This window comes from Neoarius graeffei, chromosome 19 (genome assembly GCF_027579695.1).
Source record: "Neoarius graeffei isolate fNeoGra1 chromosome 19, fNeoGra1.pri, whole genome shotgun sequence".
NCBI lineage: Eukaryota > Metazoa > Chordata > Actinopteri > Siluriformes > Ariidae > Neoarius > Neoarius graeffei.
Window position 1 is genome coordinate 2,603,360 of NC_083587.1, and position 14,490 is coordinate 2,617,849.

General features: G+C 47.0%; 1 non-coding gene across 1 annotated transcript; it reads right to left on the bottom strand.

The window, feature by feature from the left end:
• Window positions 1–3,162: 3,162 nt before the first annotated feature.
• trnae-uuc (transfer RNA glutamic acid (anticodon UUC)) lies at window positions 3,163–3,234 on the bottom strand. The gene has a single exon. It is a non-coding gene; the product is annotated as a tRNA-Glu (tRNA).
• Between the last annotated feature and the right edge of the window lie 11,256 nt (window positions 3,235–14,490).

Genomic DNA, 14,490 nt, shown 5'->3' on the forward strand with positions numbered 1-14,490 from the left:
AGTACATTAGGGAACTGAGCACACAGCCCAGTGGCACACCTGTGTTCAGTATCAGTGAGGAGGAAGTGTGGCTACCGATTATCACCACCTGCCCGTTTATCTGCCTGTCAGAAAGTCAAAGATCCATCTGCAAATGGTCATCTCCTGATGAAATCATGAAATATTTCGTCATGATTGCATTTTCTCTGCTCATACCAAGACAGTTTGTACTTATTAAGTGCAACTTTGCACCTGTTTGCATCCTTCTTCAAAGGTAAAATTGATAAAATACGGCAGAATATTGCTCATAATATATCAATTTCAACACAATGTCAGAATTTTGTTTGATTGATTATGAGACTCGAAAAAACTGTACAAAATCTCAGTTCCTCAACATCTGAATTGGACATTCTGCCCACCAACTTTTTTAAGTCTGTTCTTCACCTTATAATTACAGATGTGCTTCAGATCATAAATATATCCCTAGAGACTGGCATTTTTCCTGCGTCCCTGAAAAAAGCCATTGTAAAGCCCCTACTTAAAAAGAATAATCTAGATGCTTCAGTATTGAACAACTACAGGCCAATATCAAATCTACCATTCATCGGGAAAATCCTTGAAAAAATTGTCTTCAATCAATTAACTGCCTTCTTGATATCAAACAGCTGTTTTGATAACTTTCAGTCAGGATTTCATGCCAATCATAGCACTGAAACAGCGCTGATTAAAGTTATAAATGACATAAGTCTTAATACTGATGCAGGCAAAACACCAACCATTCTCTCTTTCTCTCTCTCTGTATATATAAAAAAATCTCCTTCTCACCCCCGGCAGGGGGGGTGGTATCCATGTCATCCTCAAGCTCGGGTCCTCTACCAGAGGCCTGGGAGTTTGAGGGTTCTGCGCAGTATCTTCGATGTTCCTAGGACTGCGCTCTTCTGGACTGAGGCTTCAGATGTTGTTCCTGGGATTTGCTGGAGCCACTCTCCCAGTTTGGGGGTTACTGCCCCAAGTGCCCCCACTACCACGGGGACCACGCAACCCTTGACCTTCCACATCCGTTCCAGCTGCTCTTTCAACCCTTGATACTTCTCAAGTTTCTCATGTTCCTTCTTCCTGATGTTGGCGTCAGCTGGGATCGCCACATCTATCACCACCATCCTCTTCTGCTCTTTGTCCACCACCACTATGTCCGGTTGGTTAGCCAGGATCTGTTTGTCAGTCTGGAAGCTGAAGTCCCACAGAACCTTGGCCCTGTTGTTCTCAGCCACCTTCTGTGGTATGGCCCATTGGGACTTGGGTACTTCTATTCCATACTGGTTGCAGATGTTCCTGTATACTATCCCAGCCACTTGGTTGTGCCTCTCCATGTACGCTGATCCAGCTAGCATCTTACACCCTGCTACTATGTGCTGGACTGTTTCAGGGGCTTCTTTGCACAGTCTGCATCTTGGTATATATATATATATATATATATATATATATATATATATATATATAGAGAGAGAGAGAGAGAGAGAGAGAGAGAGAGAGAGAGAGTTTATTCCAAAGATACCATTTATTGAAATAGCTGACATGAATTAGCGTACTAATACTGATCGTATATAGCAATGATAGCAGCCAAGGAATAGTTCAATATAACTGGTGATACAATATATACAAATAAGAATCAGTCGTGTATATGATGATAACTAAGGCACTAGTGGTGATCAGAAGTAATAAGCTATATCCAAGTTTGCAGTGTAGGGGTGAGTGAATATTAAAAATGTGATAGGGAAACCATGTGTTTGTGGGTGGGTGTGGGTGTGAGAATGTGTGTATGTGTGTGGAATGCGAATGGAATGCAGCCGTGCCCAAAAGGTGGATGGTCAGCACAGAAAGGGCGTGCGAAATTGAACAAAGGAATCTGTAGTTCAAACTAGTCTTTGCTCGGCCTTAAACCAAAATTCTACTCAAATCCCAATGTTGAGGAGTGAAGTACAATGGAGGGAGTTAAAAAGAGAGAGAGAGAATGCATGCACAAAATAACTAAATACATCTCGTAAATAAAGTAAATCAAACAACACGTGGTCTAAGACTGACTTTCATGTAAATCAAAATGTGTAAATTTAAATTATAAATGAATTCAAATAAAGAACACTAGTAAGTAACTGCAAGTAAAAACTAACACATTTTGCCCAGATGCTAGCCTCACTTGGGTGATCGCTCTTGTTAGCGATTGAAGTGTGCCTTCTCCGAAGATAGCGCGGGATGCAGATCCAGGATGAAGACGGTTTTGTTCCTTACAGCTCGTCAGCTGAAGATCCTCGGTGTCCCGTTGGCTGTCCAATAATCTAGAAGGAATCTTGTTTATAATTTGTCGACATTGAAAAAGGGAAAAGGAATCCGGTCACCTTTTCTCTTTGAAACACTGCGTGGGCTGCAGTATCGAACCAGTTCAATTATTATTACAACTCTGTGAAGGTCAAATACATTGAACTTTGGCTAAAGTCTGGTATCAATAGCTGGTTCCTCGTTTTCTGTCCTTCTGTAGCGCCAATGCATGGCTTCTCTGTCACGTGTGGAATCCACCACCAGAGAGGAAATCCACCGCCAGAGACAGAATTTCAGTGCCGCCACTGGTTTAAAGCAGTCATGGCGTCACTGTATTTGGTATCTGGTATCGTCTCTGTCCAATACCATTACAGGGATTCAGAAGAATGGGCAGAGATAGAACATGGGGTCGAGTACAGAGATTGGTGTGTTCAAACTGTACTGTGAAAGAGTTACTATGGTTATGGGCATGGTAGCCACCCCTAGATCAGATGTTGGAAGAACAGCTGGATGCACTGGCACCCATTTGGCCTGGTGTAGTGAAAACCCGGACCTTTACCCTTACCCTCTGTACAGGTTTGAGCCCATGGTGTTAAAAAAATAGCTGTAACGCTGAACACCGGCTGCTGTGGTCAGATTCAGAGTACAGCCTTTGTTAGAGTTAACAAAAAGCCAGGCCCAGGATCTTAGATGGGGTAAGAGAGAGCTAAGCTGAGTAAGCCAAGCGTGAATCCTGGAATCTTCTGCACTGTCCTGAGACTTCTTGTCCCATCATGACACCAAAAGGACTCATGAAAGCAAGAGCTTATAGAATGAAGATTTCACTCAAGGTCATGTGACTTGCAACTCAAGTGACACAACAAAGACACATTCCCATACCAGGAGTCAAACCCGGGCCACCTGGGTGAAAACCAGGGATCCTGACCACTAGACCATATGGGACAGCCTTGATGTGTAAAGGCCACCTTTGAAGTGCTTAGGCCATTGGTGAGAACTCAGGCATTTTCCAGAAAAATAGCTGTTATTTTTTTATTTTATTTAGTCAGGCTGGAAACGATTACAAAACCATCTCTAAATAGTTTGGACTCCATCAATCCACAGTCAGACAGACTGTGTACAAATGGAGGAAATTCAAGACCATTGTTACCCTCCCCAGGAGTGGTCAAACAACAAAGATCATTCCAAGAGCAAGGTGTGTAATAGTCGGCGATGTCACAAAGGACCCCAGGGTAACTCCTAAGCAACTGAAGGCCTCTCTCACATTGGCTAATGTTCATGAGTCCACCATCAGGAGAACACTGAACAACAATGGTGTGCATAGCAGGGTTGCAAGGAGAAAACCACTGATCTCCAAAAAGAACATTGCTGCTCATCTGCAGTTTGCTAAAGATCACATGGACAAGCCAGAAAGCTATTGGAAAAATGTTCTGTGGATGGATGAGACCAAAATAGAACTTTCTGGTTTAAATGAGAAGCGTTATGTTTGGAGAAAGGAAAACACTGCATTTCAGCCTAATAACCTTATCCCATCTGTGGAACATGGTGGTGGTAGTATCATGGTTTGCGCCTGTTTTGCTGCATCTGGGCCAGCACGGCTTGCCATCATTGAGGGAACAATGAATTCTGAATTAAGCCAGTGATTTCTAAAGGAAAATGTCAGGACATCTGTCCATGAACTGAATCTCAAGAGAAGGTGGGTCATGCAGCAAGACAATGACCCTAAGCACACAAGTTGTTCTACCAAAGAATGGTTAAAGAATAAAGTTGATGTTTTGGAAAGGCCAAATCAAAGTCCTGACCTTAATCCAATAGAAATTTTGTGGAAGGACCTGAAGCGAGCAGTTCATGTGAGGAAGCCTACCAACTTCCCAGAGTTGAAGCTGTTCTGTATGGAGGAATGGGCTAAAATTCCTCCAAGCCGGTGTGCAGGACCGATCAGCAGTTACCGGAAACATTTAGCTGCAGTTATTGCTGCACAAGGGGGTCACACCAGATACTGAAAGCAAAGATTGACATACTTTTGCCACTGACAGATATCTAATATTGGATCATTTTCCTCAATAAATAAATGGCCAAGTATCATATTTTTGTCTCATTTGTTTAACTGGGTTCTCTTTATCTACTTTTAGGACTTGTGTGAAAATCTGATGATGTTTTAGGTCATATTTATGCAGAAATATAGAAAATTCTAAAGGGTTCACAAAGTTCCAAGCACCATTGTAAGAGTGATGCAGAACTGAGTGGACATGTTATCTGTAAGAAATTTTTCCCTCTCACAAAGGGTTGCTGGTCACAGCCCATGGTCAGACTCTGAGCAGAAGCTTCGAGCTTTGTCACTGTGAACAACGAGTCTTGTACACAGTGCTGTATGGGGTAAGAGAGAACCAAGCAGCAATGCGAGAAGCATCTGATCTGAGGTCACACGCACCAACCATCATGCCCCAAGCCAATGTAAGGTTTCAAGCAGTGGTGATCCTTTCTCATTTTGCTATCCCTCACAAGCCATGCAACTGTTATGCAATCCATGGACAAACTCAGAGATGAAGAGTGACTCAGTGAAACAGAAAATTCAATGATATAACCCAGATTCCGACCAGGGTTACGGAGGTGCCAGAACAGAATCCAATCACTTCTCTGATTACAGCTCTCCAGACTCTGAGTTATCTGTGTTCCCCTAGCAGAAAATCAGCTGCTGGTTGAAGCATTTTGTGGTCAGCCAAGCATCTAACAGAGAACCTTCTAATTTGTAGTCAGCCCTGTTATCCATTGCACCACTGACCCAAGCAGAGCCATGATAAGCGAGATCCAAACTACGTACGAATTTCCATTTAGTCACTGTTCAATAGTGAAACCGAAAACACAATGCCATGACCCAACTTCAAACCAGGGTTGCTGCAGTCATAATGCAGAGTGCTAACCACTATACCAGGGGTGTCAAACCTGATCCATAAAGGGCCTTGTGGCTGCATGTTTTCATTCCAGCCATGCAGCAGCACACCTGACTTGGCTCATTCAATCAACTGAACTGTCTTCACACAGTCAAATACTTGCAGCCACACCCACCCTTGATTAAAGGGTGGGTGTGTCAGTTGATTGAATAAGCCAAATCAGGGTGCTGCTGCATGGCTGGAATGAAAACCTGCAGCCACACGGCCCTTTATGGATCAGGTTTGACACCCCTGCACTATACTATCACAGCACTCCACCTCCCAAGTGCAGAGTGTCTGATCACATTGTCACAATCTCAGTGGCTAGACATGGATTGGGCCATCCCGGCCCACTTTTGGCCTGGTGTTGTGAGAACAGTCAGCTTTTTAGTTCAGTTCAGTTCATTTTCATTGCTCATTTTCTGTTAACACATGGCCAACTTGCAATGAAATGCAGTGGACCAGATAAGAACCAGAAACAAGTCTGTCAGCACTGGAGCCCGACAGGAGTTTAACAGAATATCAGTTAAAAAAAAGATTCAAAGTCCTAAAGATAAAAAAAAAACAACGGAAGTTAAATTCAAGTGAAAATAGAAATAACTGAGATGTATGCATGCATTGTCTCAGGGTGGTAGTGTGGGGAGGGGGTCTAGCACAAGCACCTGTATTGCACATCGGAAAAATTGACACATGCGGCTACCAGTAATTGCACTTTGTTGAAGACCAATGAAGTACTGACCATGTAAACAGAGTTTTGATATGTGTTGGTAAATGTGGAAACAGTAAATATGTAAATGCTTTGGTGATATCTCAAACTCTGTTTACATATGTTGGTGATATGTAAACGGAGTCTTGTGATATAAACAGAGTCTTGTGATATGTCAATTGTGGACCTGTAGTAGTTTGAAATGATGTTTGCCTTCATGCCAAACTTCTTCAGCCTCCTCAGGAAGCACAGCCACTGGTGAGCTTTCCTGACCACAGTGTGGAACTTGAAGCTGCTGACCCTTTCGACCTCATCCTCGTTGATGTAGATGGCCTAGTGTGTCCTCCTTTGCTGTCTCTGGTAGTCCACTATCATCTCCTTAGTTTTCCTGACATTGAGAGAGAGGTTGTTGTTCTGACACCAACTGGCTAACGCCTTCACTTCCTCTCTGCATGCTGTCTCATCGTTGTCTGTAAGGAGGCCCGAGATGGTTGTGTCGTCAGCAATCTTGATGACGATGTTGGCGCAGTATTTAGCAGTGCAGTCATGGGCGAACAAGGAGTACATGAGGGGACTGAGCACACAGCCCAGTGGCGTACCTGTGTTCAGGATAAGCGAGGAGGAAGTGTGGCTACCAATTATCACCACCTGGGGTCTGCCTGTCAGAAAGTCAAAGATCCATCTGCAAATGGTCATCTGTTCATGCGCAGAAGCCAAACAGCCTCATGGAGTCCTCCCCGTTCACCGATCTGGTCCACGCCCTCGCTACGGCCCAGCAAAGCCAGCACCAGGCGCTAGTCACCGTCCGAAAGGAGCAGGTACAGCGGTTCGAGGCCCTAGTGCTGGCCCAGCAAGAAGATCGTCAGGCTTTTCGGCACCTCCTCGCGTCGGCGGGGTCCACCAATGCTCCCACCGTGGGCCCATCCCCCCTCACCCTAACAAAGATGGGCCCACAGGACGACCCCGAGGCATTCATCACGCTCTTCTAGCAAGTCGTGTAGACCTCGGGGTGGCCGATGGAGCAGCGTGCGGTGCGCCTCCTCCCCCTGCTAATGGGAGAGGCACAGCTGGCTGCGCTACAGCTCCCCATCGACTGCCAGCTGGCCTTTGCGGACCTTCGCCAGGCCGTCCTCCAGCGTGTGGGGCGCACCCCTGAGCAGCAGCGTCAACGCTTCCGCGCTTTGCGCTTGGAGGAAGTCAGCCGGCCAGCCGTTCGCATTTGGCCAGCAACTCTGGGACGCCTGCTGGCGGTGGTTGAGGGCCGACAACCGCGACACTGAGGGGATCATCGACCAGGTGGTACTGGAACAATTCGTCGCACACTTGCCAGCAGGAACTGCGGAGTGGGTCCAGTGCCACTGCCCGGCATCGCTGGATCAGGCAATCGAGCTGGCGGAGGACCATTTGGCGACTGTCCCGGCGGCAGGACAGCAGACAGCCTCTTCTCTCCTCTCCTCTTCTCTCTCTCCCTCTCCTCCTGTGTCTCGTCCTTGCCCCATTCCCCCACCATGGAGGCGGGGGCTGGCGCCACCCGTGCCGGCCCGCCGCACCCGTGGTGCCCTCCCGTTTCTCCATTCTGTGTCTCTCTCTCCCCCCCTCAGGTGAGTGAGCTCCAGAACACTGGTGCGGAGAGGAAGCCCGGGCCGGTTTGCTGGCGCTGCGGGGAGCCGGGCCACCTCCAACAACAGTGCATGGTAATGGAGGTGGGTGCAGTGGTTCAGATCCCCGACGCACCAGGAGCCGCCCTCGATTGGGCTGGAGCATATCGCATACCGGTGAGTATTCAAGGGGATACATATCAGGTGTTGGTGGATTCTGGTTGTAATCAGACCTCAATTCACCAAAGCCTGGTGCAAAATGAGGCATTGGGGGGAGCACAGGGGGTGAAGGTGTTGTGTGTGCACAGGGATGTTCACAGCTACCCTTTGGTGTCGGTCCACATTTTTTTCCGAGGGGAAAAATTTATAGTGAAGGCGGCGGTTAATCCTCGCCTCACCCACTAGATAATTTTGGGGACTGATTGGCCGGGATTCGGGGAGTTGATGAGCCATTTAGTGGAGAGTGGGTCCTGCCATACTTCAGTAGGGGGAGGTCCAGGTTTCGCCTTGGCGGGAGCAGCTGTCACAGAGCCGTCTACGTCATCTCCTTGTCAGAGTGAGGAGCCACAGGCTCCTCTTCCCTCTCTCGGGGAATCCCTGGCGGATTTCCCGTCAGAACAGTCGCGAGACGAGACTCTGCGGCATGCGTTTGACCAAGTGAGAGTAATCGAAGGTCAAACGCTCCCGCCGAACGCCACCCCGTCCTTCCCCTATTTTTCTATTATGAAGGATAGATTATACCGAGTGATGCAGGACACTCAGACGAAAGAGCAAATCACACAGCTTTTGGTTCCAAAAAGCCACCGGGAATTGGTATTCCAGACGGCTCACTTTAATCCCATGGCTGGACACTTAGGGCAGGATAAGACACGAGCCCGAATAATGGCCCAATTATATTGGCCGGGGATTCACGGCGATGTCCATAGGTGGTATACGGCGTGCCGCGAATGCCAGTTAGTAAATCCAGCGGCCATTCCAAAAGCGCCTTTGTGCCCTCTACCATTAATCGAGACCCCGTTCGAAAGAATTGGGATGGATCTCGTCGGGCCATTAGATCGGTCAACACGAGGGTACTGCTTTATATTAGTTCTGGTGGACTATGCAACACGATACCCGGAAGCAGTGCCTCTCCGCAATATCTCAGCATGCAGTATTGCGGAGGCGCTGTTCCACATCATCAATAAAGCGGTGATAAAAGTTCACCATTCCCAGGAACTCCTGCAGGGACCGCACCATGATGGGCCATGGGAAGTTTGAGATCGTGGCAACCTTATATGGGAGTGGCACGGCCCCGTCCTTGGTGATGCGATGACCCAGGAAGTTAATGGTGGTCAAACCAAACTGGCACTTAGCTGGGTTGATGATAAGTCCGTGCTGACTGAGACACTCAAAAAGGATCCGCAGGTGGGCCAGGTGCTCGGTTTTGGAAGTGCTGGCCAAAAGGATGTCATCCAGGTAAACAAACAGAAAAGGCAGATCATGCAGTACGGAGTCCATGAGGCGCTGGAAGGTCTGGGTGGCGTTTTTAAGGCCGAAAGGCATCCTCAAGAACTCGAACAGTCCAAAAGGGGTGATCACTGCTGTTTTGGGCACATCAAGCGGATGGACAGGAACCTGGTGGTATCCACGGATTAGGTCCACCTTAGAAAAAATAACCTTGCCTGCCAGGCATGTTGAAAAATCCTGGATGTGAGGCACTGGATAGCAGTCTGGCATTCTAGTGTCATTAAGTCTGTGGTAATCACCACGGGGCGCCACCCGCCAGCGGGCTTGGGAACCATGTGGAGGGGCGAAGCCCATGGGCTGTTGGAGCAGCGGATGATGCCAAGGCGTTCCATGCTGTCAAACTCAGCCCTGGCAATGGCCATCTTAGCTGGATCTAGCCATCGCGCCCGAGCGTAGACAGGTGGGCCAGTGGTGGCGATGTGGTGCTCCACCCCATGCTTGGCAGTAGATGACAAAAATGTGGGCTGCGTGAGTGCTGGAAACTCTGCGAGCAGGCGATGAAACTCGTCAGCTTATGAGAGCACACTAGACAGTCTGATGGAGTCTACACCACTGAGAGTGCAGTTATATGAAGAGAACATGGTGGTGTCAATCAAGCGACGTTTTTTGACATCCACCAGCAGCCCGTAAGCGCATAGAAAATCCGCACCCAGGATGGGGACAGCCACTTTGGCCGTGATAAAGTTCCATTTAAACCGCTGACCACTGAAACACAGCTCCACGTGACGCATGCCATAAGTGCGTATGGGGCTGCCGTTAGTGGCCTCCGGGGGGGGGGGGGCCAAATCCATTCGCTAGGATGTCCAGCAGCGATGCAGGTAGAATGCTCTTCTGCGCGCCAGTGTCACACAGGAAACGGCGCCCAGAGGTGGTGTCCTGGATGAACAGCAGCCTGCCAGTGCGGCCGACGCTCAAGGCCACTACTGAGCACCGGCCTTGGCGTTTCCCGCCCCCCTGAAACTGCAAGGTGCTCGGCATTGCTTGGCCCTGGAGCCAAATTTCGCATGGTAAAAACATAGGCTGGAGTCAGAATGTGGCCGGTGTGAAACTGTAGCTGCTGCAGTAAGCGCTGGGTCACCAGGGTATGGGGCAGCGGCATGATAGGCATGGGACGGGTCGGTTGCAACGGCATAAGCAGGGCTGAGTGCAGCAGCAGTCATGCAGGGGTGTTGAACAGCCAGAAAAAACTTGTCAGCCTCTTCTGCCAGTGCAAAGCAGTGAGTGATGGAAGTTTTGGCTAAAGCAGCCCGTACCTGAGGAGGGAGTTGACGCAAGAAAAGCTGGACGAAGAGGAAACCAGGCCTGTGCTCCCCAAGCAGATCCAACATTCTGTCCATAAGTTCAGAGGGTTTGCTATCGCCCAAGCCTTGCAGAGAAAATGGCCGGGTAGCCCTCTCAGCATCAGAAAGTTCAAAAGTCTTTAACAGGTGAGCCTTGAGTGTAGCATACTTATCCACAGCATGGGGGTTTCAGCACCACTGTAATGGTTCTAACAAAGGGCGGAACACAGAGGACGGCAGGACAGAGATCCGGTTCGTAAACAGGGGTTTTTATTGCCACACTTTTCAGTGAACAACTAGAAGCTAACACAGACACACACACACAACTGGCGTCTGGTTCGGGGATGAGCTCCTCTGCTCTCGCTCTCCCTCCTTAAGTAGGGTGCAGTCACTGGGAAGACAAACAAACACAGGTTAATTGACATCAGGTGTAGTGATTCTGCCACTTACCTTCCCTGACTCCACCCTCCTGTCACAGACCGGCGCTTGACCATGCCCCCGCTGACACACACATATAGAAGGCAAGCCAAGAAGCCTTTATTTGTCACATGTAATTCTTAAGCACACAGTGGAATTTAAACTCTGTGTTTAATGAATGTGGAGCAGCGAACACACACCCGCACACACAAGTGAGCGATGAGCACACACACATAACCAGAGCAGTTGTCAGCTATGCTACAGCACCCAGGGAGCAGTTGTGGGTTAGGTGTCCTTGCGCAAGGACACTTCAGCCTAACCTCAGGCCATGGCTACCCCATAATAACCTAACTGCATGTCTTTGAACTGTGGGGGAAACCAGAGCACCCAGAGGAAACCCGCACAGGCACAGGGAGAACATGCAAACTCCACACTGAAAGGCCCCCCTCGGCCAATGGGTTCAACCCCAGAACCTTCTTGCTGCGACATGATAGTGCTAACCACTGTGCCACCCACTTTTGACATCAAACGCAAAAGTCTTCAGTGTATGGCAAATAAACAAACAAACAGAATTGTCCTTGCTGCTCCAGTACTTTTGGGCTTTCAGCTGGAAATACTGTCAGAGCTGTTGCTATCAAAAAATGAATCACTACATTCTGAGCAGCTTTCAGAGTGGTGTGGAGGTGATATGTGGAGAAAACATATCAAATGTTGAAACTGAGAAATGTTATTGTTGTTTGAAAAAGATATGCTAATTTTGAATTTGATGCCAGGAACACATTTCAAAAAGTTGGAACAGGGGCATGTTTACCACTTTGCTGCATCACCTCTTGTTTTAATAAAACTCTGTAAATGTTTGGGAACTGAGGAGACCAAGTGCTGTAGTTTTGAAAGAGAAATGTTGTCCCATTCTTGTCTGATTATAGGATTTCAGTTGCTCAAGCATTTGGAGTCTACTTTATTGTATTTTGCATTTCATCATGCACCAACTGTTTCCAATGGTAACATTTTCCAAGTGACTTGATGGACAAAATTCTGGTAACATTTTCAAAGTGAGCTGATGGACAAAATTCTTCACGTTCTAAAAGAAAATACATATCCTATGGTTCAATATAGCTCATCTTAGAGCCTGCACAGCTCAGTAGATAGGACCAAGGTTCAACATTCTTTGAGTTACATTTAGCATTTTCTGAAGCTAAAGCGTCCTTCAAAAAGGCCACCGAAACCTGTTTTCTGAAAGCTATCTCTGACAAAGCTCAGCTCACAGTCTGACCATGGGCTGTGACCAGCAACCAAAATCAAATCAGGTTGCAAGATCTTGAAAGCATTTAGCTGCAAATTTGCACTTAATAAGTAAAACGGCCTTGGGATGAGCAGAGGAAATGCAATCATGACAAAATATTTAATGATTTCATGAGCAGATGACCATTTGCAGATGGATATTTGACTTTCTGACAGGCAGACCCCAGGTGGTGATAATCGGTAGCCACACTTCCTCCTCGCTTATCCTGAACACAGATGCGCCACTGGGCTGTGTGCTCAGTCCCCTCATGTACTCCTTGTTCGCCCACGACTGCACTGCTAAATACAGCGCCAACATCGTCATCAAGATTGCTGACAACACAACCATCTCGGGCCTCCTTACAGACAATGATGAGATGGCATGCAGAGAGGAAGTGAAGGCGTTAGCCAGTTGGTGCCAGAACAACAACCTCTCTCTCAACATCAGGAAAACTAAGGAGATGATGGTGGACTACAGGAGACAGCAAGGGAGGACACACTAGGCCATCTACATCAACGAGGATGAGGTCAAAAGGGTCAGCAGCTTCAAGTTCCACACTGTGGTCAGGAAAGCTCGCCAGCAGCTGTGCTTCCTGAGGAGGCTGAAGAAGTTTGGCATGAAGGCAAACATCATTTCAAACTACTACAGGTCCACAATCAACATATCACAAGACTCTGTTTATATCACAACATATCACAAGACTCCATTTACATATCACCAAAGCATTTACATATGTACTGTTTCAACATTTACCAACACATATCAAAACTCTGTTTACATGGTCAGTACTTCATTGGTCTTCAACAAAGTGCAATTACTGGTAGCCGCACGTGTCAATTTTTCCGATGTGCAATACAGGTGCTTGTGCTAGACCCCCTCCCCACACTACCACCCTGAGACAATGCATGCATACATCTCAGTTATTTCTATTTTCACTTGAATTTAACTTCCGTTGTTTTTTTTTTTTAACTGATATTCTGTTAAACTCCTGTCGGGCTCCAGTGCTGAGAGACTTGTTTCTGGTTCTTATCTGGTCCACTGCATTTCATTGCAAGTTGGCCATGTGTTAACATAAAATGAGCAATGAAATTGAACTGAACTGAACTAAAAAGCTGAATGTTCTCACAACACCAGGCCAAAAGTGGGCCAGGATGGCCCAATCCATGTCTCGCCACTGAATGTGTGGCAACATGATCAGACACTCCGGCCTTGTGAAGTGGCATGCTGTGATAGTATAGTGGTTAGTACTCTGTGTTATGATTGCAGCAACTCTGGTTTAAAGCTGGGTCATGACATTGTGTTTTCCATCTCGCTATTGAACAGTGAGTAAATGGAAATTCGTACGTAGTTTGGATCTCACTTATCATGGCTCTGCTTGGGTCAGTGGTGTAATGGATAACAGGGCTGACTACAAATTAGAAGATTCTCTGTTAGATGCTTGGCTGACCACAAAATGCTTCAACCAGCAGCTGATTTTCTGCTAGGGGAACACAGATAACACAGAGTCTGGAGAGCTGTAATCAGAGAAGTGATTGGATTCTGTTCTGGCATCTCCGTAACCCTGGTGGGAATCTGGGTTATATCATTGAATTTTCAGTTTCACTGAGTCACTCTTCATCTCTGAGTTTGTCCATGGATTGCAACTGTTAGCATGGCTTGTGAGGGATAGCAAAATGAGAAAGGATCACCACTGCTTGAAACCTTACGTCAGCTTGGGGCACGATGGTTGGTGCATGTGACCTCGGATCAGACGCTTCTCGCATTGCTGCTTAGTTCTCTCTTACCCCATACAGCACTTTGTACAAGACTTGTTGTTCACACTGACAAAGCTTGAAGCTTCTGCTCAGAGTATGACCATGGGCTGTGACCAGCAAGCCTTTGAGAGAGGGAAAATTTTCTTACAGATAACATCTCCACTCAGTTCTGCATCACTCTTACAGTGGTGCTTGGAACTTTGTGAACCCTTTAGAATTTTCTATATTTCTGCATAAATATGGCCTAAAACATCAGATTTTCACACAAGTCCAAAAAGTAGATAAAGAGAACCCAGTTAAACAAATGAGACAAAAGTATTATACTTTGTCATTTATTTATTGAGGAAAATGATCCAATATTAGATATCTGTCAGTGGCAAAAGTATGTCAACCTTTGCTTTCAGTATCTGGTGTGACCCCCTTGTGGAGCAATAACTGCAACTAACATTTCCGGTAACTGTTGATCAGTCCTGCACACCGGCTTGGAGGAATTTTAGCCCATTCCTCCATACAGACCAGCTTCAACTCTGGGAAGTTGGTGGGTTTCCTCACATGAACTGCTCGCTTCAGGTCCTTCCACAACATTTCCATTGGATTAAGGTCAGGACTTTGACTTGGCCATTCCAAAACATTAACTTTATTCTTTAACCATTTTTTGGTAGAATGACGTGTGTGCTAAGGGTCATTGTCTTGCTGCATGACCCACCTTCTCTTGAGATTCAGTTCAT